This window comes from Salvelinus alpinus, chromosome 7 (genome assembly GCF_045679555.1).
Source record: "Salvelinus alpinus chromosome 7, SLU_Salpinus.1, whole genome shotgun sequence".
NCBI lineage: Eukaryota > Metazoa > Chordata > Actinopteri > Salmoniformes > Salmonidae > Salvelinus > Salvelinus alpinus.
In genome coordinates, this window is record NC_092092.1 from 39,546,610 (window position 1) to 39,574,512 (window position 27,903).

A 27,903-nucleotide genomic window follows, 5' to 3' on the forward strand; every position below is an offset into this window, starting at 1 on the left:
AATATGGCAATGTGACTCGACGGACGCACTCTCAATATTTAGATTTTCTCTGCCTCATAAACCCGCACAGCACTGCCCATCAATCAACTCGTCTCCCCCCTCATCTGTCAACCCATCTGAAAATAAGGTGGCGCTTGGATGGCTTCCGCAAATAAGCCGGAGGGAGAATGAGGTCTTGCAAACCAGTTACATGTGTTAGGGGCTGTAATTTTGATTGAGGAATATTGTATGCATACCTCTTGCCTCAAAGTATGGGACAGCTTTTTCTCTCCCCTTTAAAGGGCCAATGCAACCGTTTTTATCTCAATATCAAATAATTTCTGGGTAACAATTAAGTAGCTTACTATGATTTTTTTTCAATTAAAATGGTCGAAGATAAACAAAAATAGCTTGAGCAATATCCCAAGCAAGAATTTAGCTAGGACTCTCTGGGAGTGGTCTGAGCGAGGATGGGAAAACTGAAAATGTGCTGTTATTGGCAGAAAGGTTTGGAACTCTTTCTTATTGGTCTATTGCCTAATTTACCACATGGTGATGTCACCACGGAAGGCCAAAACTCCATCCCTGTCACGCCCTGACCTTAGAGATCCTTTTTATGTCTCTATTTTGGTTTGGTTAGGGCATGAGTTGGGGTGGGCATTCTATGTTTTTGTTCTATGTTTTCTATTTCTATGTGTTTGGCCGGGTGTGGTTCTCAATCAGAGGCAGCTGTCTATCGTTGCCTCTGATTGAGAACCATACTTAGGTAGCCTTTTCCCACCTGTGTTTTGTGGGTAGTTGTTTTCTGTTTTGTGTTGCTGCACCAGACAGAACTGTTTCGCTTTCGTTCTCCTGTTTGTTGTTTTTGTTCGATTTCGTTTTTTTGGATTAAATCATGAACACTTTAAACGCTGCACCTTGGTCCACTCTTCCTTCAGCCCACGAGAACCGTTATAGAACTTCCCACCACCAAAGGACCAAGCAGCTTAACCAGGAGGAGCAGGGATCCTGGGCCCGGGAGAAGAAAGAATGGAGGACATCGTGGACATGGGAGGAGGTGATGGACCCTGCCATGGAAACAGGCTGAAGTAGCGAGGGAGGAACAACTTCGCTACCAGGAGTCACGGCAATGAAGCAGACACGAGAGGCAGCCCCCAATTTTTTTTTGGGGGGGGGGCCACACGGGGAGTGTGGCAGAGTCAGGATTCAGACCTGAGCCAAATCCCTGTGCTTACCGTAGGGAGCCGAGGATGGAACCAGAGCCAGTCGGGGTGAAATTGGAGGTGAGCGAAGGGAGCGAAGCAGAGACAGTGAAGGAGTTGATGGGGAGATTGGAGGAGAGAGTAATGAGAGAGTTGCTGTGTTGGTGCATGAGGCACGACATCCGCCCGACGGAGCGTGTCCTCGATTTGATGTCACCTGAGTCAGCTCTCCATACTCGTCCTGAGGTGCGTGCTAGCCGTCTGGTGAAGACTGTGCCAGCCCCACGCACCAGGCCTCCTGTGCGCCTCCCCATCCCTGCACGTCTTGTGCCAGCTTGGCGCTCCAGACCTCCAGCGCCTCCACAGCCCGGTGAGTCCTGCCCCGGCTCTAGGCAGGGTTTCCCCAGTTCGCCAGGAGGACCCAGTGCGGCCTGTTCCAGCTCCTCGTACGTGCTGGGCTAGAGTGGGCATTCAGCCTGGAAGAGTGGTGCCAAGGCTACGCACCAGATCTCCAGTGCTCCCCCACAGCCCGGTCTATCCTGTGCCTCCTCCACGGACCAGGCCTCCAGTAGGTCTCCACAGCCTGGTGAGTCCGGAGCTGCCAGGGTCGCACTCCTGCCCGGAGCTGCCAGGGTCGCCCTCCTGTCCGGAGCTGCCAGAGTCGCCCTCCTGTCCGGAGCTGCCAGAGTCGCCCTCCTGTCCGGAGCTGCCAGAGTCGCCCTCCTGTCCGGAGCTGCCAGAGTCGCCCTCCTGTCCGGAGCTGCCAGAGTCGCCCTCCTGTCCGGAGCTGCCAGAGTCGCCCTCCTGTCCGGAGCTGCCAGAGTCGCCCTCCTGTCCGGAGCTGCCAGAGTCGCCCTCCTGTCCGGAGCTGCCAGAGTCGCCCTCCTGTCCGGAGCTGCCAGAGTCGCCCTCCTGTCCGGAGCTGCCAGAGTCGCCCTCCTGTCCGGAGCTGCCAGGGTCGCCCTCCTGTCCGGAGCTGCCAGAGTCGCCCTCCTGTCCGGAGCTGCCAGAGTCGCCCTCCTGTCCGGAGCTGCCAGAGTCGCCCTCCTGTCCCCGCTCCGGAGCTGCCAGAGGCGGCGAGGGTCCCCGCTCCGGAGCTGCCGGCGGCGAGGGTCCCCGCTCCGGAGCTGCCGGCGGCGAGGGTCCCCGCTCTGGGGTCGGCGGCGAGGGTCCCCGCTCCACATTAAGCTTGGCCCACTTAGGTGGCGCCTCTGGAGCGGGGACCCAAGTGGGCCAAGCTTAATGTGGAGCGGGGTCCACGTCCCGCACCAGAGCCGCCACCGCGGATAGATGCCCCCCCAGACCCTCCCCTATAGGTTTAGGTTTTGCGGCCGGAGTCCGCACCTTTGGGGGGGGGGGGGGGGGTACTGTCAGTCCCTGACCTTAGAGATCCTTTTTATGTCTATTTTGGTTTGCTCAGGGCGTGAGTTGGGGTGGGCATTCTATGTTTTTGTTCTATGTTTTCTACTTCTATGTGTTTGGCCGGGTGTGGTTCTCAATCAGAGGCAGCTGTCTATCGTTGTCTCTGATTGAGAACCATACTTAGGTAGCCTTTTCCCACCTGTGTTTTGTGGGTAGTTTTCTGTTTTGTGTTGCTGCACCAGACAGAACTGTTTCGCTTTCGTTCTCCTGTTTGTTGTTTTTGTTCGATTTAAAAAAAATATATATATATATTAAATCATGAACACTTTAAACGCTGCACCTTGGTCCACTCTTCCTTCAGCCCACGAGAACCGTTACAATCCCACCAAAAAAGACTGACATTTCAGCCAGTCTTTTCCAACAGCTCATCCCGCTCTTTAATCCTTAAAAGTAGATTGAAGCACCTTAATTAACATAATGCAACACGGCTTAGACGTTTAAGGGGGTTAAAAAGTGCATTGTCATAATTTTCACAAGTTCACAGTATTGTTCCAACGTCATAGTGTGGAAATATACACTGAGAATACAAAACATTAGGAACACCTGCTCTTTCCGTGACAGAGTGACCAGGTGAACGTAGGTGAAAGCTATGATCCCTTATTGATGTCACTTTTTAAATCCACTTCCATCAGTGTAGATGAAGGGGAGGAGACAGGTTAAAGAAGGATTTTTAAGCCTTGAGACAATTGAGACATGGATTGTGTATGTGTGCCATTCAGAGGGTGAACGCGCAAGACAAAATATTTAAGTGCCTTTGAACGGGATATGGTAGTAGGTGCCAGGCGCACTGGTTTGTGTCAAGAACGGCAACGCTGCTGGGTTTTTCACGCTCAACAGTTTCCCATGTGTATCAAGAATGGTCCACCACCCAACGGACATCCAGCTAACTTGACATAACTGTGGGAAGCATTGGAGTCAACATGGGCCAACATCCCTGTGGAACACTTTCGACACCCCAACGAATTGAGGCTGTTCTGAGGGCATCTCAATATTTTAGGAAGGTGTTCCTAATGTTTGATATACTCAGTGTATATAAAACACAGGGAAAGCCAGTTTTTGACTGCACTAGGCATTTAACTAGAACTCTTATTCAGAGTGACTCGCAATTTCTATAGCATACTGATACCACAGCATATATTTCTATCAAGAAGTGAGATGCATTTAGGAAGTTTCTGCTACTTGAGAGAAATTTCCAAATAAATGTCTAGGGACGTCAACCACCACTTATAAGCACTTTGTTTATCTGTGCCTCTGTATTAAATCAGCTCTCTTAGTAAAAGCTATAAACTATACCACAAACTAAAATCAATCCAAAACAGAGTAGAATACCAATTTAACAGACACCCCAAGTCTTGTGTCTAACAGTGAATGTAAGCAAACTAACGGCCTGCCACTGTTTGTCTGTCACGGCCAGCGCCCACCCAGATAAGGATGGATAGTGCGGACCGCGGCTGATAGCCAGAGATGGGTAGAAGAGAGCCCTGTCGTGTGGTCTTCCTCATGCATTTAATTCAAAGGAGACGGGTGCACACAAAAACAAACTCCAACTGATCAATTGTAAGCAAAAAAAGAGGGAGGGAGGTAGGGAGGGAGGGAAGAGCGCCCGGGTCTGTTTGTCATACGTGATAAGCACATTGGCCAAATGATGTCATCCATCAGAATGGACACTGCAATTTGCCCGCTTTTTCCTCATCAATCATACTTGAGGGTTTGTATGGAGGGGAGGGGTGTGTGTGTATGAGAGGGAACGGGAGAGAGACAGAGATGGACGGAGAGACACCAGCAATCCCCAGACTTCTGAACATTAGGGTGGCCTCAGCAACAAAGTGCAGCAATGCGCTCAGCTAGAAAGGAGGCCTGTATACCTTGGGCTTATGGGTCAGTTTGGTACCCAGTAGCCTCACTTACAAGGCCTATAGCTCTCTGAAGGACGCTATGTACTCTACTATACATACCATCTGTACTGCTACTGACAAAACAAACCCCCACTCTCTCCCTCATCAGTCCTGACCTTTACATTGCTGTGATAATGTGGGAAACAGGGGGAAAGTAAATCAGGTCAGGACTGGAGAAGCTCTCCCTCACCTCATTATTAACCCTCCCCTCCCCTCCTCCACCAGCCTCACCCACACAGCAGCAACATGTGCTTCTCATTGTGGGGCTCATTCACTGCGAGCTTCTTCCAATCGCCAACTGTTTTAGAACAGGGAGATGCAGAGTTTGATTTACTGAACTCAGATATTGGCCCCCAGTGATTTGGATGCAGAGTCTGAACTACGACTCAGCATTGGTACTATAGATTAATGAGTGTTTGGGTACATATTTGGAATATTTGTGTTTTTTTTGTTGAATGATTTATAAAAAATATTTTTAGTTGTTGTCGTTTAGCAGACACGTATCCAGAATGACTTGCCATTAGCGCACTCGTCTTAAGATAGCTCGTTGAGACATATCGCAGTTGTAGAAAGTACATTTTCCCCTGGATAAAGGAGCTATCAGCAGACTCAGTGCAGTCAGTGCCACTATGTTTACATAGAAAAAAAACTGTTTGCAAAGTATACATAATCTTCCACATTAGCATGTGGTTTTTCCAGGTCGTACTGTCAAATGGAATGTGTTCTCGACTAAAGAACGACTGATAATTGATTTTTTATTACTGTATAGAGCAACTAAGTACAGGCTATACTCGTTTTATACTCTGAGTGTGCTTTGCATTTGTCTGTTTGCATAGTGGTTGATGTAAAACAATTCCTACTTGTCTAGGCTGAGTGGGTGTGCATAGACACAAGTATGATTTGTCTGTATATTTTATCAGGATTTCAGGGGGTTGTGGGTTGACAAACAACTCACTTGTCTTTTCCAAAGATGTCCCACTGAGCATTTCCACGTCAATCATCTTTATACAAAAAATACACACAAATGTAATGTATTGTTAAAGGACAGTCATGAAGAGCTGCTTTTAAGTGTACTACTTTTCTCATAATGCCTCTTTTGACAGTATTTGAGGGGCTAAATTTGGACACATTATAGTTAGATTTGGATAAATGTACTCGTTTAAAAAAAAAAAATTACCGGTGAGCTTGCCTGATTTTCACACAGAGTGTATTTGACATTTATGAAGAATAAAAACGTCAGAACGAGATAGCAGAAGTGAAGGGAGTCAAACAGGATGGGAGGATTAGAGAGTGTGATAAGGGAAGCACGCGAAACACAAAAAGAAGAGCGAAATAAAGGGTGAAGGGAGTAATGAGAGGCACGCACACACACACACACACACACACACACACACACACACACACACACACACACACACACACACACACACACACACACACACACACACACACACACACACACACACACACACACACACACACACACACACACACACACTCGCGCGCGCTGTCATTCAACCTCAGTGCTGGCATCCATTCGGGCTGGGAACGGTTCTGAGACAGGTTCTGTGTGCCATTTCCACAGTAATACCCCGTTGGGTCTGCGTTAAATCTCCCATCTGCTTCCCTGCTCATAATCTAGCTCCGGGGCAACCACCTTCCCCCAACATGACTCACACACAGAAACACAGTTAAATCTTTGTGCTGATGACGCAGTTTTAGACTTGTGTGAAGCCCACACACACTGTGCTTTTTATCTTTACCTTCCTTTTTTCGACAGATCGAGAAGAGGGAAGAGAAGCGCCGTCCTCTGGAGAGAGAGGCCTTAAACTTCCTCTGTGTGTGATGATCGCTCCTCTCCCAGGAGGTTAAATCAGTGGTACAGTACAACTCTGAATATAAGCAACCAACTTAGCTCCAGCATGCTGCACGGCTGTAGGTTCGGGGCAAATGTAGCTTTTTTCCCCCACAGGCAATTACACGATATCGGCAAGGTTTAGGACTTGTGAAAGTAGTTAACAAGCAAAATCTGCCCCGAGTTTTTCAATGGAAGGAAATAACGTATAATAATTTACTTTGAATATATGTCAATGTGATATCCATCCTTTCTAAGTATTTCTAATTGTGAGTCAGTGTTTCAAAATACAGATCCTTCCCAAAGGTCAAAGGATCGTCAACAGTGAAAAAGAGGCATTAAAACAGCAAGAGAAAAAAGAAGAGGCACATAGACACACTTCTCTCCTGTCAAAGAGCCGACGCGGTGACGAAACCCTGCTGAGCTCTCTGCTACAGCCTCCCAGTGGCACAAAAAGAGTCAATTGAGCTGTCTGCTCCGGGAGGTCAGAGGTCAAACTCATCCTGTCAAGATGACACAGGCGGCGAGCAGCGGGGTGTGGTCAGGGGGCGAGACCTGTTGATTCACCATGGTTTGATGGAGTGTGACGCTCGGGAGCACGGCTCCATTGAGCTATGAGGGAAATCAGCGGCGACACGAGGAGACTCGGGGGTGGCCGCGTAATTCTGTCACCAGCTGACAACCTGACAGATAGTGGAAGTAGGTAAGGTGGCGGGAGGATGAGAGAGTGAATAGCTGAGAGGCGTGTGGCCAAAAAGAGTCTTGCTCTATCCAATGATTCAAGACGCAGAGAATGTTTGTGATTTCCTACCGTTGTGTGTTTATACGCGTGTTTGTGGAATTATGAGTTTTTCTGAGGACTTCTTGGCCTTGAGAATTAAATCTGGATACCTTCATGGAAGCTTTCATGATAGATCAATATAAAACGTTTTACATATAGGTCTATATCGTTCCATCCTAATCCTCGTAATGACAGTGTATCACATACAGTTGAAGTCGGACGTTTACATACACCTTAGCCAAATACATTTTAACTCCGTTTTTCACAATTCCTGACATTTAATTGTAGTAAAAATGCCCTGTCTTAGGTCAGTTAGGATCACCACTTCATTTTAAGAATGTGAAATGTCAGAATAATAGTAGAGAATTATTTATTTCAGCTTTTATTTCTTTCATCACATTCCCAGTGGGTCAGAAGTTTACATACACTGATAGCGTTGCCTTTAAATTGTTTAACTTGGGTCAAACATTTCGGGTAGCCTTCCACAAGCTTCCCACAATAAGTTGGGTGAATTTTGGCCCATTCTTCCTGACAGAGCTGGTGTAACTGAGTCAGGTTTGTAGGCCTCCTTGCTCGCACACGCTTTTTCAGTTCTGGCCAGTCCAATACCTTCACTTTGTTGTCCTTAAGGCATTTTGCCACAACTTTGGAAGTATGCTTGGGGTCATTGTCCATTTGGAAGACCCATTTGCGACCAAGCTTTAATCTTCCTGACTGATATCTTGAGATGTTGCTTCAATATAGCCACATAATTTTCATACCTCATGATGCCATCTATTTTGTAAAGTGCACCAGTCCCTCCTGCAGCACAGCACCCCCACAACATGATGCTGAAACCCCCGTGCTTCACGGTTGGGATGGTGTTCTTCGGCTTGCAGGCCTCCACCTTTTTCCTCCGAACATAACGGTGGTCATTATGGCCAAACAGTTCTATTTTTGTTTCATCAGACCAGAGGACATCTTTGTCCCCATGTGCAGCTGCAAACTGTAGTCTGGCTTTTTATGGCGGGTTTGGAACAGTGGCTTCTTCCTTGCTGAGCGGCCTTTCAGGTTATGTCGATATAGGACTCGTTTTACTGTGAATATAGATACTTTTGTACCTGTTTCTTCCAGCATCTTCACAAGGTCCTTTGCTGTTGTTCTGGGATTGATTTGCACTATTCGCACCAAAGTACGTTCATCTCTAGGAAACTGAACGTGTCTCCTTCCTGAGCGGTATGACGGCTGCGTGGTACAATGGTGTTTATACTTGCGTACTATAGGATGAACCAGACTTGTGGAGGTCTACAGTTTTTTTTCTGAGGTCTTGGCTGATTTCTTTTGATTTTCCCATGATGTCAAGCAAAGAGGCACTGAGTTTGAATGTAGGCCTTGAAATACATCCACAGTTACACCTCCAATTGACTCAAATGATGTCAATTAGCCTATCAGAAACTTCTAAAGCCATGACATCATTTTCTGGAATTTTCCAAGCTGTTTAAAGGAACAGTTAACTTAGTGTATATAAACTTCTGACCCACTGGAATTGTGATACAGTGAATTATAAGTGAAATAATCGGTCTGTAAACAATTGTTGGAAAAATTACTTGTGTCTTGCACAAAGTAGATGGCCTAACCGACTTTCCAAAGTTTGTTAACAAGAAATTTGTGGAGTGGTTGAAAAACGAGTTTTAATGACTCCAACCTAAGTGTATGTAAACTTCCGACTTCAACTGTAGCTATGGATCATCAATTTTAAATTCTGATTGTACATATTATCCAATTCCAAATCCTAAATAGTAAATACTAGTTGCAGGTACAGGCACAGATAGAAGCACAGAACCATTACACCTAAGCAATACATTTATGAAGATAAATGACCTTACACTGTTTTCATGTCTTTTCTTTCTGTATCCATACAAACCTCACCCAAGCCCATTTTCATGGCCAACAAACATGGTGTGTGTGTGTGTGTGTGTCTGCCTCCTCTCCCTAGTTACTTTATGCTTATCTTTGCGTTTACTTATTCATAACTTCGTTTTGGGCGCTCTTTTTGCCTCTTCATATTTGTCAATATGGGCTTGACCTCAACGGGCGAACCCTCCTCTCTGATGTTGAACCGGCAATAGCCTTGAAAACAGACCTTTAAATTAAATGTGGGAGAACACCGATTGTTGTATAATTCATCTGGCCCCCCGCAGAGAATCCTCTGTGCCGTCGTGTTACTGTCTAGATTAGAATTTCCATTTGTTTCCCGTGTGTTTTTATGATACACAATGTGGATCCTGCCAGGGCCTAGTAAATTACCTCTTGAAACATTCATTTGCCTTAACCAAGAAGAGAGGAGGGAGAAGGGAAAGAAACGATTGATTTGATATACGATGAATACGGCTTTTTACCATGTACATATTTTTATCCCTCTTCTTTATATATTCTCATCAGTCGGAAAATCAACAACAAAATTGAGAGAGAGGGCAATAGGGGGACAAACCTACAGAGTGACTAAGAGAATGCATGCGTGTGCAGAAGTACAACAACAACAACAACAAAAAAGAGAGGGAGAGGAGGGGAGCGAATTGGAGGGGGGAAGAGGGAAAGGGAGAGAGAAAGAGAGAGATGAGCTCTTGGAATGATGCGCCTCATAGGCCTCGCTCGTGCCTCCCGAAATATCCAGTGCTGGAAATGTGAAAGCCAGGCGCGCGACGGACGCCATTCCCCAGAGAGGCTCCGCTGGTATCATTAGCGAGGGAAACGGCGGGCTCAAGTGGCGTACAAACTTCAGCAAAACGTCAAGAGAGAGACATACAGCAGCTCTTCCCACCCCCCCCCTTTTTCCCTGCTCTCCATCTCTTTTCTTCTTCTTGGTGTGTTCCGATGCGGCGCACTCTCAACCAAATTAATGTTTCTGAAAATAAAAGCCAGGACAACTTTTAACCAGTGGAAAAAGGAGAGAGAAGAAAGGGAAAGTGAGGCAGGAGAGAGCGATTGGGTTTAGTTTGTGTCGTTGCTGTGAAGAATAGTCCCTCTCTTCCTGCTCCTTTTGAGGTCTGTGGTTTCGTCGACTACACGTCTCTGACTCAACTCCACCTTATGGATAGGCCTAATAATGAAAGCTAAACAGATTGGCCAACTCATCATCAGGACAACTCACGAAAATGAGGGAAATGTGTACGGCAACAGTTGTAGCTGGTATTTACACACAGTTTGTCTAATAAGCAAAATCCTGATCGACCTTCATCTATGGAGTATGGATTGATTGCATAATGATGTATAAAACATTACTCTCTCTCTCTCATTTCAACTTTAACACAATACAATTATACTATCTCATAACACTGAAAGTTTAGACATTCTACACTACGTGACCAAAATTATGAAGACACCTGCTCGTCGAACATGGGGGCGATTAGGCCTGGCTCGAGGTTGGCGTCCCAATTCATCCCAAATGTGTTTGATGGGGTTGAGGTCAGGGCTCTGTACAGGCCAGTCGAGTTCTTCCACACCGATCTCGACAAACCATTTCTGTATTGACCTCACTTTGTGCACGGGGGCATTATCATGCTGAAACAGGAAAGGGTCTTTCCCAAACTGTTGCCACAAAGTTGCACAGAATCATCTAGAAAGAAGCACAGAATCATCTAGAATGTCATTGTATGCTGTAGCACTAGATTTGCCTTCACTGGAACTAAGGGGCCTAGACAGAACCATGAAAAACAGCCCCAGACTATTATTCCTCCTCCACCAAACGTTACAGTAGGCATTATGCATTGGGGTAGCGTTCTCCTGGCATCCGCCAAAGCCAGATTCGTCCCTCTGACTGCCAGATGGTGAAGCGTGATTCATCACTCCAGAAAAAGCGTTACCACTGCTCCAGAGTCTTATGATGGTGTCACGTTCCTGACCTATTTTTATGTTATTTTGATTATGTTTAGTTGGTCAGGGCGTGAGTTGGGGTGGGCATTGTATGTTGTGTGTGTTTGGTTAGTCTATGGGTGTTGTATGTGTATGGGATAGTGTTTGTTAGGTTGTCTAGTTATGTCTATGGCTGCCTAGATTGGGTCTCAATCAGAGACAGCTGTCATTCATTTGTCTCTGATTGGGAGCCATATTTAAGGTAGCCATAGGCAGTAGGCTTTTGTGGGTGTTTGTTTCCTGTGTCAGTGTTTGGACCACACAGGACTGTTTTGAGGTATGTCACGTTTGTTGTTTTGTAGTTTGTAGTGTTTTCTTGTTATTTACATTAAACATGTACAATTACCAATCCGCATCTTGGTCCGATCCATGCTCCTCCTCGTCTGAGGAGGAGAACGACTTAGACAGCCATTACAGATGGCGAGCTATACACCACGACAGCCAATGCTTGGTATTGCGCATGGTGATCTTAGGCTTGTGTTCGGCTGCTCGGCCATGGTAACCCATTTCATGAAGCTCCCTGCGAACAGTTCTTGTGCTGACGTTGCTTCCAGAGGCAGTTTGGAACTCAGTAGTGAGTGCTGCAACAAAGGACAGATGATTTTTACTCGCTACACGCTTCAGCACTCGACGGTCCCGTTCTGTGAGCTTCGCAGCTGAGCCGTTGTTGCTCCTAGACATTTCCACTTCACAATAACAGCACTTCCAGTTGATCCGGAGCAGCTCTAGCAGAGCAGAAATTTGACGAACTGACTTGTTCGAAGGGTGGCATCCTATGACGGTGCCACGTTGAAATGCCCTGAGCTCTTCAGTAAGGCCATTCTACTGCCAATGTTTGTCTATGGAGATTGCACGGCGGTGTGCCTGATTTTATACACCTGTTAGCAACGGGTATGGCTGAAATAGCCGAATACACTCATTTGAAGGGGTGTCCGCATACCTTTGTGTATATAGTGTACAATTCATCAATAAAGTCCTGTGCCATGTTGGATGCATAACTGATAACTGACATTACAAAAACCTGCTGCCTCACAACTTGACCCTGTTAAATGGAAGGAATGGGTTAAACACACAACTTGACCCTGTTAAATGGCAGGGATGGGTTAAACACACAACTTGACCCTGTTACATGGCAGGGATGGGTTAAAAACACAACTTGACCCTGTTACATGGAAGGAATGGGTTAAACACACAACTTGACCCTGTTAAATGGAAGGAATGGGTTAAACACACAACTTGACCCTGTTAAATGGCAGGGATGGGTTAAACACACAACTTGACCCTGTTAAATGGCAGGGATGGGTTAAAAACACAACTTGACCCTGTTACATGGCAGGGATGGGTTAAAAACACAACTTGACCCTGTTACATGGCAGGGATGGGTTAAACACACAACTTGACCCTGTTACATGGCAGGGATAGGTTAAAAACACAACTTGACCCTGTTACATGGAAGGAATGGGTTAAACACACAACTTGACCCTGTTAAATGGCAGGGATGGGTTAAAAACACAACTTGACCCTGTTACATGGCGGGGATGGGTTAAACACACAACTTGACCCTGTTACATGGAAGGAATGGGTTAAACACACAACTTGACCCTGTTACATGGAAGGAATGGGTTAAACACACAACTTGACCCTGTTACATGGCAGGCATGGGTTCAACAATGAAGTGCAATCAAGAGCAATTGACCACAGCCTCCGAGGATTGGTTTCAAACCAAGGTGGTCTCAGAGCATTTTGTATTATTCTGTATGTAAATCTGCCATAGTTATTTAGTGTGATAAGTTACGTTTCGTATGGTATGTGTTCATTTGTGGATGTCAATCATCCATTTCGCATGATATGTTACGGATTACAATTAATATGATATGTTACGAATTGTAATTTGTACAATATGTTAAAAATTGCAATTTGTACATTATATTATGAATGTGCAAAACATATAATGTGTTACGAATTTGCAAAATGTATGATATGTTACGACTTTCAATTTGTTGTGGCTAACGTTAGCTAGGTAGCTAACGTTAGCTAGGTGGCTAGCTTGCTACGTTAGCTCTAGGAGTTAGGGTTAGGGGTTAAGGTTAGGGTTAGGGTTAAGGTTAGAAGTTAACTAGAAGGGTCAAGGTTAGAAGTTAGCTAGGTAGGGTTAAGGTTAGGGTTAGCTAACATGTTAAGTAGTTGCAAAGTAGCTAAAAAGTAGTAAGTAGTTGCAAGAAAATGCTAAAGTTGTCTGTGATGAGATTCAAACACGCAACCTTTGGGTTGCTAGACATTTTCGTTATATGCCTACCTGTTCAAACTTGAGACAGATATGGGCATTCTCCATGGTGCAGTCTGTCAGAGCCATAATTACAAGTTGGAGTTAAATAAACAAACAGCTGTAGTCCAACCGAGCCCTTCAGGAGCTATTTGGTTTGTGCCGTCTGAGGATTCTGCTGCCCGCTGCTACAGTTCTGGAGGGCATACGAGCACAAACACACTGTAAACACACTAGCTCAGCTCACATCCATTCACGCTTACTGTAAACACACTCGCTCAGCTCACATCCATTCACGCTTACAGTGCCTTCAGAAAGTATTCATACCCCTTGACTTTTTTCACATTTTGTTGTGTTACAGCCTGAATTCCAAATTGATTAAATCCATGTTTTTTCTCACACATATACACACAATAACCCATAATGACAAAGTGAAAACATGTTTTTAGAAATGTTTGCAAATTTATTGAAAATGAAATACAGAAATATCAAATTTACATACGGATTCAAAATCCTGAGTCAATACTTTGAAGAAGCACCGTTGGCGGTATTTCCAGCTTTGAGTCATCTTGGGTATGTCTGTATCAGCTTTGCACATCTGGATTTGGGGATTTTCTCCCATTCTTCCTTGTAGATTTTCTCAAGCCCAATGAACAGCAATCTTCAAGTATCTCCACAGATTTTCAATGGGATTCAAGTCTGGGCTTTGGCTGGGCCACTCAAGGACTTTCCCATTCTTGTTCTGAAGCCATTCCAGCGCTGCTTTGGCTGTATGCTTGGGGTCATTGTCCTTTTGGAACGGAAATGTTCACCCCAATCTAAGATTGTTTGCACTCTGAAGCAGATTCTCATTAAGGATTTGCCTGTATCTGGCTCGATTCATTGTTCCCTCTGTCCTTACCAGTCTCCCAGTCCCTGCCGCTGAAAAGCATCCCCATAACATGATCCTGCCACCACCATGCTTCACGGTAGAGATGTTGTTAGACGGGTGATGAGCTGTGCCTGGTTTTCTCCAGACATGGCGCTTCCATTCAGACCAAAGAGTTAAATGTTTGTCTCATCAGACCAGAGAATCTTTTGCTTTATGATGGCAGAGTCTTTCACATGCCTTCTTACAAACTCCAGGCGTGCTGTCATGTGCCTTTTTCTCAGGAGTGGCTTCTGTCTGGCCACTCTCCCATAAATCCCAGATTGGTTAAGTACTGTAGAGACAGTTGTCCTTCTGCCAGGTTCTCCCATCCCAGCCAAGGAACTCTGTAGTTCCGTCAGAGTGGTCATTGGGTTCTTGGTCACCTCCCTGACCAAGTCTTGCCCGGTTGCTTAGTTTGGTCGGATGGCCAGTCCGTGTTATTCACATTTTTTTCTGTGCTCTTTCTGACCACTGTGCTCTTGGAAACTTTCAACACTCTAAATTGTTTTATACCCTTCCCCAGATATATGCCTCATCACAATTCTATCTCGGCGATCTATGGACAGTTCCTTGGACTTCATGGTATAGTTTCTGCTCTGACAGAATTTAATTGAATTAGCCACAGGTGGACTCCTATCAAGTTGTAGTGACATCTCAAGGATGATCAAAGAAAATTGGATGCACCTGAGCTCAATTTGGAGTATAATAGCAAAGGGGTGTGAATGTTTAAGTAAATGAGATATTTCTGTTATATTATTTCTTTGCCGTTATGGAGTATTATGGAGAATCTTTGTAATCCATTTTGAATTCAGGCTGTAACACAACATGTGGAATGAGTCAAGGGGTATGAATACTTTCTGAAGGCGCCATACATGTATAGTATAGCTATTACCATACGTACTAATGATATATCTCCTAAAAATATCATTATAAACATACAAACGCTTAGACTCAGACATACTGTATTACATATAATTTCAGTAGCATGGAAACATTCTACAGACCTGAATGGCATGGCTATTTTGGTTGGGCCCTGTTTTAAAAAGGGCGGAAATGCTGAAATAAATACACAATCTGTCAACCCAACTAACAATTTTCCCTTCTTATTTTATCGGGCACTTCAAAACGTAGAGTCGGTGAGCCTCTAGGCTGTCCAACGGTACTGAGTGGTGCTAAACTTGGTGTGTTAGGTTTTGTCCCAATCCTGTTTTAGAACAGAGGGAACAAGAGAAGGGAGAAAGAGAGGAGTGCTCTATGATCAGGGAATTCAGCAGAGTCCAATAGAGCATTGTTGCCACCTCAACAAAAACATGTTTGTGTCCAAATCACAAAGTATTAAAATGGTCCACCCACACACACAGTTGTGACGAAAGTGTGACAACGCCTCTTTCCCCTCAGGAGGATGAAATTATTTGGCATGGGACTTCAAATCCTCAAAAAGTTCTACACTGTAAAACATTCTAGTTGTTTTAACTCATTATTATTAAGTAACGGTTCCACAGCGTGTTTTATTTTACTCAACTTTTAAATCAAAGTGTTACCTGAAGCCGGATGTGGAGGTCCTTGGTTGGCATGGTTACACATGGTCTGCGGTTGTGAGGCCGGTTGGACGTACTGCCAAATTCTGTAAAGCGACGTTGGACGTGGCTTATGGTAGAGAAATTAACATCCAATTCTCTGGCAACAGCTCTGGTGGACATTCCTGCAGTCAGAATGCTAATTGCATGCTCCCTCAAAACTTGAGACATCTGTGGCATTGTGTTGTGTGACAAAACTGCACATTTTAGAGTGGGCATTTATTGCCCCCAGCACAAGGTGCACCTGTGTAATGATCATGCTGTTTAATCAGCTTCTTGATATGCCACACATGTCAGGTGGATGGATTATCTCGGCAAAGGAGAAATGATCCCTAACAGGGATTTAAACAAACATTTGAGAGAAATTCGCTTTTTGACTGTATGGAACATTTCTGGGATCTTTTATTGCAGCTCATGAGACATGGTGACAACATTTTACATGTTGCGTTTATGTTTATATTTTTATTCAGTGTAGTTGAATGAACATATGACTGAATTTTTGCGAACTAAAAATGTTTGGGCGAACTAAAAATGTTAAGTTCAGGTTACTCTCTTGAACGTGCCGTCCTTGGCCAGCTCTCCTGCTATCTCTCTCAGAATGACCTTCTTGATCCAAATCAGTCAGGTTTCAAGACTAGTCATTCAACTGAGACTGCTCTTCTCTGTGTCACGGAGGCGCTCCGCACTGCTAAAGCTAACTCTCTCTCCTCTGCTCTCATCCTTCTAGACCTATCGGCTGCCTTTGATACTGTGAACCATCAGATCCTCCTCTCCACCCTCTCCGAGCTGGGCATCTCCGGCGCGGCCCACGCTTGGATTGCGTCCTACCTGACAGGTCGCTCCTACCAGGTGGCGTGGCGAGAATCTGTCTCCGCACCACGTGCTCTCACCACTGGTGTCCCCCAGGGCTCTGTTCTAGGCCCTCTCCTATTCTCGCTATACACCAAGTCACTTGGCTCTGTCATATCCTCACATGGTCTCTCCTATCATTGCTATGCAGACGACACACAATTAATCTTCTCCTTTCCCCCCTCTGATAACCAGGTGGTGAATCGCATCTCTGCATGTCTGGCAGACATATCAGTGTGGATGACGGATCACCACCTCAAGCTGAACCTCGGCAAGACGGAGCTGCTCTTCCTCCCGGGGAAGGACTGCCCGTTCCATGATCTCGCCATCACGGTTGACAACTCCATTGTGTCCTCCTCCCAGAGTGCTAAGAACCTTGGCGTGATCCTGGACAACACCCTGTCGTTCTCAACTAACATCAAGGCGGTGACCCGTTCCTGTAGGTTCATGCTCTACAACATTCGCAGAGTACGACCCTGCCTCACGCAGGAAGCGGCGCAGGTCCTAATCCAGGCACTTGTCATCTCCCGTCTGGATTACTGCAACTCGCTGTTGGCTGGGCTCCCTGCCTGTGCCATTAAACCCCTACAACTCATCCAGAACGCCGCAGCCCGTCTGGTGTTCAACTTTCCCAAGTTCTCTCACGTCACCCCGCTCCTCCGCTCTCTCCACTGGCTTCCAGTTGAAGCTCGCATCCGCTACAAGACCATGGTGCTTGCCTACGGAGCTGTGAGGGGAACGGCACCTCCGTACCTTCAGGCTCTGATCAGGCCCTACACCCAAACAAGGGCACTGCGTTCATCCACCTCTGGCCTGCTCGCCTCCCTACCTCTGAGGAAGTACAGTTCCCGCTCAGCCCAGTCAAAACTGTTCGCTGCTCTGGCACCCCAATGGTGGAACAAACTCCCTCACGACGCCAGGTCAGCGGAGTCAATCACCACCTTCCGGGGACACCTGAAACCCCACCTCTTTAAGGAATACCTAGGATAGGATAAAGTAATCCTTCTAACCCCCCCCCTTAAAAGAGTTAGATGCACTATTGTAAAGTGGTTGTTCCACTGGATATCATAAGGTGAATGCACCAATTTGTAAGTCGCTCTGGATAAGAGCGTCTGCTAAATGACTTAAATGTAAATGTAAATGTAAATGTTACACGTTGACTGAAAAGTTGGGTAAACTTAAAAAGGCTGTGGAACCAGTTACTTAATAATAATTAGTTGAAACAACTAGAATTTTTACTACAGTGTACAGATGCACCACTGAGAGCATCTTGACTGGCTGTGTCACTATTTGGAATGGCAACTGCACCCCCTCAATCACATGGCTCTACAGAGTGTGGTGCGGACAGCCCAGTACATCACTGGGACCGAGCTCCCTGCCATCCAGGACCTCTATATCAGGCGGTGTAAAAGGAAAGCCCGGAAAATTGTTAAAGACACCCTTTTTATTTTTTACACCAAATGTTTTTGTTTTGTACGCCAAAAAATTCAACCACTTAAAATCGATTTAGAAGTTACAATGGCTATATTTACACTGTCCAATCCCAGCCCTACAGCCACAGGAAAAACTGTAAGGCCCAATGGGCATCCCTCAAAAGGTCAAAGGTCACAACTCACTATTTGATTGCTGTCATTCAACTGTCTTTATTAGTTATTGCACGGATCACATTAACTTAGTCATATTAATGGTTTGTGCTTTAAAAAGGCACTAGGATATAGTGTGGGAAGCCAGTCCATTAGATAAACCCCACAGTAATGGGTATCGGGTATCAAAGGAAACAGTTAAACTGTGGCTGCTTGGATATGCTCTCTGCCGTTTATTGTTTAAAGTGGGGCTTTATGCACAGGAGGTGATACCAACACACTAACAAATCCCTTTCAACACAAGTGGGGCCACATGACATAAAATGTGTCTATTAACTAACCTCTCCAAGAGCCAAGGTGATTCATCTTCAGTGCTGTGTTTGAGAGTGTGCTCATGTGGGTTTCAGATCGTGTTTTTATGTAGTCTAAGAACAAAACTGAAGTGAATAAGGCCTCACTATTTTTAACTCAGTGCTCCTTAGATGTGATATTTTCCCGGTGACTTTTCTCCCTTACCTGAATTCGTATTAAAATTTGTATTAAAATGTTCTTTCTCCTTTTTCTAAAACTAGAGACTACAGAAGATAAAGACAATGATATTCCTAAATAAAAAATACCACACGCATCAAAGCCTCATGTTTGAAAAAGCCAATTTCGTGCCCACTCAAGAACTGAACAGGTAGGCAGGCCTCCACGACTGAAAGGGATTTTTGATGTGGGTAAAAAAAACTTCCCAATTGCATGACGACTGCTACCCATAGATTCCTGAAGACTAGCAGCTGAACCTTTTGGCATCGTAAAAACAGAAAGACCGAAATCAAAGTCCCCTTCAACTCAATCACTCTCGCTGCGCTCACAAACACTAATAACCACTTTCCTCTGCTTTTTTTTCCTCCTCGTGTGAAACATTATTTCCTTTGATTTTGCTGTTTAAGTTATTAGCACACCACCTCCGCAGAAACGGCGAGCGATTGCGCGAAGAGTGAGATAAGGGAGAGCACGTTTCCCGCTGCGTACACCGAGCTGCGCGGAATGAATGAGCTATGGCCACTGTCACTTCAGGGATGGATCGCGATAAACACACACCAACGCAAGGGAGTAAGAATCTCCTCCAACGATAGATCAGGTGTACAGTAAAGTTGAGAAAGGGAGGGAAGGAGGGCGTCCTCTCGCAACTTTACTGGACACCTGACCTATCTTTGCCTCTGTCCCCTCACCCTTAATGTTGGCAACTTTGGGTCATTTTTTCGTTAACATGAGTAGGCCTAGCAGCAGTAGGCCTAGCTGTAGTAGGTCCTACGGTCTCCATGGAGACACTGTCCCGCATCGCATGCAGCGCACATGGGGAAACGAGTGGTTGCGGAAACTGATGGATGATATTTTGCCTTAATGGTCTAGGAAACCGGACACAGTAAGGGACAATGCCGACATTGTAACAATTCTGGATTTACATAATGTAAAAGGCTACTTGAAGGACAGCATTGGATTTTGAACAAATCCTACAACCAAAGGATGAAATAGCCGCATTTCCCCAGCATGTCAGAAATAAGCAGATTTGATGTAGCATACACTGAACAATGGAAATAAGCCAACTTTAGAATGTTTCAATGTTATAGGCCAACTTGTAATGGTTTTCAACTTTAAGATTCAACTTAAAAACCGCATAGCCTTACTTCAGTGTTAGGCCCTACCTGCATTATATTCAGCAACAGACAATTAGCCTACACAAATAATTACAATTATTAGGCTATGGAAGGAAGTTAGTATGCCCTTTGAGATAATGCATGATGCCAAAACAAGATCTTGGCAATTATTTAGGCCTATATTAATCATTTTTGCAATGCTCTGTCATTGGCACACTCCGATACTAATGCATTGCATTGAATTAAATGTGCCTAAATTCTCTCTCCATCATTAAGTTAAATAATTAGGCTGTGACGAAGTCATCTCTCTGCTACTGATCTGTCCTTATTGCCTTTACTGCAAACATCGGCCTACACTTCTATATTTGAATCCTAAATAAGAGCTGGGTTATTTCACCAATAGCGAGCATCAATAAGAGCGCAACATGATATTATATAGGGAGAAGAACCATGAAGAGGCACAACAGGCAGACAACAAAGTGTATTCTCTGAATAATGTTAATAGTTACAACACAAAATACTCTATATCACACAGAGCTAAAACACTATAATAACCATTCAGTTCGGAAATTAGGCCTACAGACAGCTATTTCAGAAGTGTCGGGATTAGGCAAATTCCGTGACAAATACACAGACTGGCTACCCTATTTATATGCTCTCAAAATTCACTCATGATTTAAATCAAATGAAATAATAAGACCGATATAGGTTACCGAAAACCACAATAGCCTAATAATAAGCCCATAACAACAATAACAATAATATTTACAATTATAATATTGACTTGTTATTAGACATCAATACGAATTAAATTGTGTTAGTTATCAAATGGAAACCTTCGGTATGAGAAGCTGTCATTTTTATTGGATTTTGTATTATTTGATTTAACAGACCAGTCATAACATCCATGCAGTGCCCACTAAATAGACTACAAGGCACAATCGTCCTCAAACCAATATCCTCTCTAAACGCCAACATATTTGTATAGTATAACATATAGATGTAGGCCTATAGGCTATAAACGGTCCGTAGTATAGGAACCCATTTTCTGATGCATGGTTTGCAATGATTTGCAAATGCATCCTTAGTAAATCATCCTAATAAACTTTACTATAGGGCAAGAAGCTGAAACAAGGTGGAATATATGACCAATAATATGTATTACTGTTAGCCAGCATATTAAAAAACATGTCATTATAAACCTCTAAAACCAAATATGCTCCTGTCCTTGTCAAAAGGGTCAATAGCCTAGTAATGTGCAGACCTACTTTGCAATGCACTACCTACCACCATAAAAATATGATCTTAAATCACATCAGATTACTATAGCCTACGTTCAAAAGTTAACAATGAATCACCGTGCCTGTCGGGCATAGTTTTTGTAAAGGCCTTAGATCCAGGCAAACAAAGTAATACATTGTCTGTTGTGATGGAGCGCTGGTGCCGATGCTGTTTCAAAGCGTGCGTGTTCCTTGTACTCTGCCGCCACCCGGTGGTCACAAGGGAGAAACCGCTTATTCTCCAAATAGCTCAAGTCTGTTGTTGCATAGCCTGGTATCAGCAGAAAAGCGTCAATCCGGTAGGTTTTCTACCTCAAGGAATATGGTACTAATGTAAATACATTCCATTCAATGGGGGCAAGATTCGTGTCACAATATTGATGCCTAGAGATAAGGATCAGAGACATGATGCCAAAGTGAATACATTGCATTCAATTAGATTGACCCATAGATAGATATGCATCAAGTAGTTACATTTACATTTACATTTAAGTCATTTAGCAGACGCTCTTATCCAGAGCGACTTATACAAGTCAGTTGCATTCATGTCTTTCATTTTTTTTTCTCTCTCTCTCTACATTCTCTTTTACCCCCCTTCTTTTCATCTCTCTCCCTCCCACTTCTTTCAGCCCCTCTTTCAGCCCCCCCCCCCTCTCTCCTATTAATACCTTTCCTCTCTTTCTCTTTCCTTATCCCCTCGACTCTGTCTCTTTCTGTCTCTTTTCTCTCTTCCTCTTTTCTCCCACCTCCACACACTGGATATTTATGCATATAAGTCCATAGATTGCTTTCAATGCAAAAATATATGCATCAATTGATTGGACGCGTATGTCAATACATTGCATTCGAGGCAAGAAAGTTGGTGATAAAGTGGAAATTGGTCAATTGGAAAAAGACAGACAGACAGGCAGACTCACAGACATAGATACATTTACAGACAAACAGATTGACAGAGACAGATTTACTGTTAAAAAAATAAAAACATATTTTGGTCCGATCTACTTTAAATTTTATGTAGGGTCATAACAGTCCCCTGGTCACAAATATGTATAATTTGGGAAGATTTAACTTTTTTAACCCTGCAAAACAGTCCCTATGATCCCCAATTAAGTCACTTCCTGTAATCACAATGTACCAACTCCTGGGGAACCTCCTTGACAATGTCCTGAGTTTCAAGTCTTTACATTAAGAAGAGAGAGAGGGAGGAGAGGGTGGAGGGGTGAAAGAAGGGGCGGGAGAGAGAAGATAAAGAGAGGGGATAAAGAGGAGGTTAAGAGAGAGACAGAGGGAGGCAAAGAGGGAAAGAAAAGGAGGGATGGGGGGAGAGAGAGAAGAGAGAGAGTTGGACTAGAGAATGGAGAGTGAGAGTATGAGAGAAACCGACAGACAAGAATGCAATTGACTTATGTATCAACTACTTTATGAATGTCTATGTGTAAATCTCATTGAATGCAATGTATTCACTTAGGCATCATGTCTCTGATGCTTATCTCTAGGCATCAAAATTGTGATACTAATCTTCCCCCCAATGAATGCAATGTATCCACATAAGCTTCCTGTTTCTTAAGGTATGTTTTTTCACATACATACCAGATTGACGCTTTTCAATGATATCATGTTGCACAGCACACATGAGAGGTTGGCACGTTGAGTTCTTATCCTTCATCAAATGTGATGATTGCATTTGAGAGATTCAGCCCAGAAGGCAAAAATAAACCTTTCTCCTTCTTGTTTGTGTCTTCATATCCTCCTCAGTCTCCCTTTCTCCTTTTGTCAGTTGCATGACAGTGAAACCTATTTTTAATGACTAAGATAATTAACTTTCTCACAAGTCGGAAATAAGGCTATGGGAGAAAAAGAAAGAATCCTAAAGAAAAATAACGGCATGTCTGTTTACGCACCACGTCATCGTTAAAGTGAAGGCGATGGGAGCCCAATGGGATAATCTACATAATTAAATAGAGCAACAGAGTTATGCTGATCACTAAAGCTGCGGTTTTTCTGTCTGTGGACTCCTGAGAGTCCATTCTTCTCTCTGTACTAACGTTATCATTAGACCCCCTCTCGCCTGCGCTATACACAGAATAAGCTCATTACTGAAAAAAAAAATATATTTACTAATGTCCCCCCGTTTTCCCGGTTCCCTTCTAATCTTGGTTGGCACAAATTATTCCATTTCAATTTCACAAATTAAAAAAAATAAAAACATCAGGAGGTAAAAAGAAGAAGATACAGGGACATGGCCACAGTGTGTACGGCTGTAGACATGTCAAAATAAAAGAATTGAAAGAAATGAAAGTGCTTTCTTCCTGACATCTGTCACAGGCAATGCTCTGTGTGCGCGCGCGTCTGTGTGCGTTATTTGCGTGTGTATACGTATTCGCGTTGTACTCGCGTGTGTTCATGTGTATGTGTGTTTTTATCATGTGTACTGCTCAGCCTCCTCATTCTCATCCTGCTCTTTAATCCAGGCCATTGTGATTAGTGATGACAGGTGTAGCCTCTTCACCCCACATCGCTCAAATCAGCGTATAAACCTGCATCCTGTCTGTCAGAGGGCTTTTGGCCCCTCACCACCACCATGAATCACGCTGTGCGGTGCATGTTGGAGACATAGGCAGACACATAGATATCTGTGCAGTGGAATGGTATTTTCTGTTGTTCAGTTGACTCTCCCTTGGTATACCCTGAGGACTAAGCTCATTGTTTCATGAGGAGAGAGAGAACATCTTGCCTCCCTCATCTCTGGCAAACCCTCAAAGACAGGTAGAGCGCAGTGGAAATAAGCAAACCACAATAACCTGGAGAGGGAAAGTAGAAAGAGGAATAGCACAGAGAGCGATACACTTAGACAACACAACAGGAACCCTGGGAGGAGGAGGAGAGATTGGAAAATGTATTTTTAATTTTTATATCTCCATCCCATACGGTGTGCATTTGAGTCATCACACTTCGTCAAGCACTGGTGCCGAATCACAGCATGGACCGTGAAAAAGACAGGATCAATAAAACAAATCTGGGACTACTCGGACATCCGAAAAAGTAGTTTCCCGGAAATGAAAAATAAATCTTAAAAAAATTCCTTCAACCAAAAGAAATATGGAAATTACAATTACAGCGAGAGAGAGAGGACAGAGGGATAACATCACAAATTTGACGGTTGTAAAATTCAAGCCTAATGCGTTTTTACAAATTCTATCAAAAACCAAGAATCGAAAAGTCCTCCTTGAAAAGTACTACTGGAGCAGCAGAATACTGAGAGATTTATGGTGCAAGCAAGCTACCCAAAGGCATGGACTGGATTGGGTGTGTTGGTGCTTAAATTGAAAGCCACATCTTGTCCTATAAGACAAGGGTTCTTTGGGCTGTCTCCGTAGGAGAACCCTTTTTGGTTCCAGGTAGAACCATTTTGGTTCCAGGTAAAAACCCTTTTGGGTTCCATGTGAAACCCTTTCCAAAGGGGTTCTACCTGAAACCTAAAAGGGTTCTACCTGGAACCAAAAATAGTTATCCTATGGGGACAGCTGAAGAACCCTTCTGGAACCATTTCTTCTAAGAGTGTACCCTATATTACATGCTGTAGGCCGAACAGCCTATTCTCATTTCAATATGCTTATGATTTTGCTCTGTGGTGGCTCCTCACTAAACGGCTACAGCCAATCCATATAGGCTATAGCCCGGTGGCTTCTAGCTGCTCTATCCACATCTGTTTACTATGTATATCCCCCTTAAATCAATACCTTCCACCTGCTAACACTTTTCAATCCACATTATGCTCTTTGAAGACCTCTTTAGCCAGACTTGGTCTACAGTACTATCACCTCTAGAACCTTCTCAAAACAAGGTCCGGGTCTATGTGCTCTCCATATCGTCTAAAAACCAGACCTGGTCTAGCCCCTCTCGACTGTCTCCAAAAAGCCAGACAAGATCCACTTTCCCTCCAAAACCATTCCAAACCAGACTAGGTCAGCTGGCTTTGCCTCTCTCTCTATACATCTCCCTGGTAGAGTTGTGTTGCTGGTCTGATTGGCCGACTGGCTCAGTGCAGAGATATGATCGTTCTATTTGGCCAGCGGCAGACCTGCTCTCTATGCCTGGTACCTCTGGAGGGGTTTTATCTGGCCTGCTGATAAGAATGTTTTCCCTGCCTGACTCCGTCAGTTATTATCAATAATGGGAGTCGAGCCTCTTCACCGGCAGTCTGGCAAGACCGACGCTACTCTCATAAACAAGATTGGGTTGTTGGCTTTTACGTTTCCTCTCTGTGCGTGCGTGCGTGCGTGCGTGCGTGCGTGCGTGCGTGCATGCGTGTGTGCGTGCGTGCGTGCGTGCGTGCGTGCGTGCGTGCGTGCGCCTGTGTCTGTTACTTACAAAGTACCTTCCATCTCCAATGTCACAGACAAAAAAAGACAAATATTCTCAATCAGCTAAATTCCTTGTGGTGTAAAACACAAAAATAGTAAAAGTGATTGATGTCTCCATAATTCCCCTTGGCCCTCACCAGAGTTTAGCAGCCATGTTGCCAGTTACTGACGTCTTCAGATCCATCTAAGCCTGCAGGACGGTGGTTGCATAGCTCAAGACGCCATTGTCACCTGCGCTAGCATGATTCTGTTTACAGGGCCGTGGGGTGTAAGCTTTCTCTCCCTCTGCTGCATCGCTGCCAACACATCTGCTGTTGGACAGTTGCCAGCTAAACATAATACTTGAAAACTTTGTGGCATAAAAAAAATATGCAATGGGGTCTGTAGAAGCAGCACTAAATATTGTATCTGACAGACAAAACTCTGATGCTGGGGGTAGTACAGAGAAGTGTATGCAGCTATAAGTCATAGATCACAGTCAGAATTTGGCCAGGGGAGAACTTTCTACATGCTTTTTCATTCATAGCGTAGTGGGAAAAGGCTCATGCTCTCTGCATGGCTGAAACATCTGTAAGCTGTTGCAGAGAGGGGAGCCCAGAGGAAAACATTTACCTAACAGAATACTAATTCTTTCAGGCCCTCGTGTCAGCACTTCGTAAATAAGCAGGCACATATGGTATTGTTTTCTCAAGGCAGGTCTGGGAGAGCCATTTCGCTGTGGCAATCTGCTGTATCGACACATGGTCTTTTTGAGTGACGTTACGACACTCTGTCTCCCTTTTTCTGCCTCCCTCTCTAACCTCGCCAACTCTTTCCTCCCACTCCCCGGCCTTAATCACTTGCTGTCTCTCCCTCCAGTGTCCCCATCTCCTCTTGTCTCCCTCATGTCTTTATATCAATTCTTCAGGCTTCCCAATTCCAGGCCCCTGCCCTCCTTCAAGCATCTGGCCCTGTGTCTGGCCCTCAGTATCGTACCCCTTTTCTCCACATTATTTTCCTTCACATTTTTTTTTTTTTGGGGGGGGGGCATACTTCCAGACACAGTGTTTAACCATTGCTAAATGGCTACCCTTGGCTACAACACTGCTAGCATTATGGTGAAGACAAACCTGATGGGGTCATTCAAAACAATAACATGACCTGATTAGATACTCGTACGGTTTGACATAGGGGGAGAGTGGGGTAAGTTGAGACATTTTTTACATTCAGCATCACTACGTCAAGGGAAATAGTGTATTCCGTCTAACAAAGATATCTACATATATTTCATGACGTTGCGTATCCCTGGGAATAATCCGAATGAGTGGTAAACAGAAAAAGTTTTGAAAACAAAGCTTGCCCCCCCCCAAAAAAAGTGGTCTCCCGGGTATGGGGTACGTTGAGCAGCCTTTAGGGTAAGTGGGTGTCCTGTGACAGTGGATGATGGTGCCGGTCGTTCAACGTTTAATTCATGGACTGGGGGTATGTTATATTGTATACAGTATCTTAAATGTATGCCTACATTCAGATACAGATCTCTCTGTTCAATATCACTTACCCTACCATTCCTTGACCCGTTGTCTGGGAAAGGGGATGTTGCTTCGATCTGCCAATTCGGAGGCAAGTTCTCTGCATTTGAGGCTACTAAGCCCATGAAAGTGGTTCTTGACATTCTTGTTTAGCAAGCTCAGGCTCCATGTCATCAGATAAAACCTTGTGTGCCTCTGCTACTCTATCATAGCCTCTCTTTTGCACAGGTTTGTCAAATGTACCCCTTCAGTGTCATTCAGTCTATTTTTTTAACCCTCGCCGCTGTTGGAATGGGCTTCTTAGGCTGCTCTCTCAAGAACCTAGACCCCTGCTTGTTTTATGTTCATATACACAGGGTATGATAATGTAATAATACAAAATATTGAGTTCATATGCATGAGACATTGCAAAAAGACTATGCATATTATGCATAAAACCAACAAAATGTAATAATACTTTGTATGGGATATGGTGGCCATTGGCTCAACTTACCCCAAAGCAAACATTATGACTATATTAGCCCACGCAGCTACAAGGATGCACTTTCATGTTAGGTTTAGGATCTCATATTGTAATGTATAGAGACCCCAACTGATGTATAAAACAATCTTAAAATGATCTGCTTTGGTTTAGATACAAGTATCATTAATACTATAACACAATAGAATTGATTTAACTTTGTGAAAATAACTTGCTTCCCACTTTTTCCAAGTGGATTCTTCCTTCACAGCCTCCATGAAATGATGACCTCTTCCTAAATATTTGTTCACATGATTCATTTTGTGTATCGTTTCCTAGAAGAGGCGACTAACCCTTTGGATCAACTTACCCCACTCTCCCATATATACTATCAGACAATTTATCTGAATTTACCCAGAGGTGAAACGCAGCCCCATCCCT

The 27,903-nt window shown here is 44.3% G+C and overlaps 1 long non-coding RNA gene across 1 annotated transcript in view; it reads right to left on the reverse strand.

Moving 5' to 3' along the window:
* Positions 1-21,657, reverse strand: part of LOC139580992 (uncharacterized) — a 587,892-nt gene extending 566,235 nt beyond the window's left edge. The window contains exon 1 of the long non-coding RNA XR_011676131.1: positions 21,605-21,657. This is a non-coding gene — a long non-coding RNA (uncharacterized lncRNA). The remainder of the gene's footprint in view (positions 1-21,604) is intronic.
* Positions 21,658-27,903: the final 6,246 nt, after the last annotated feature.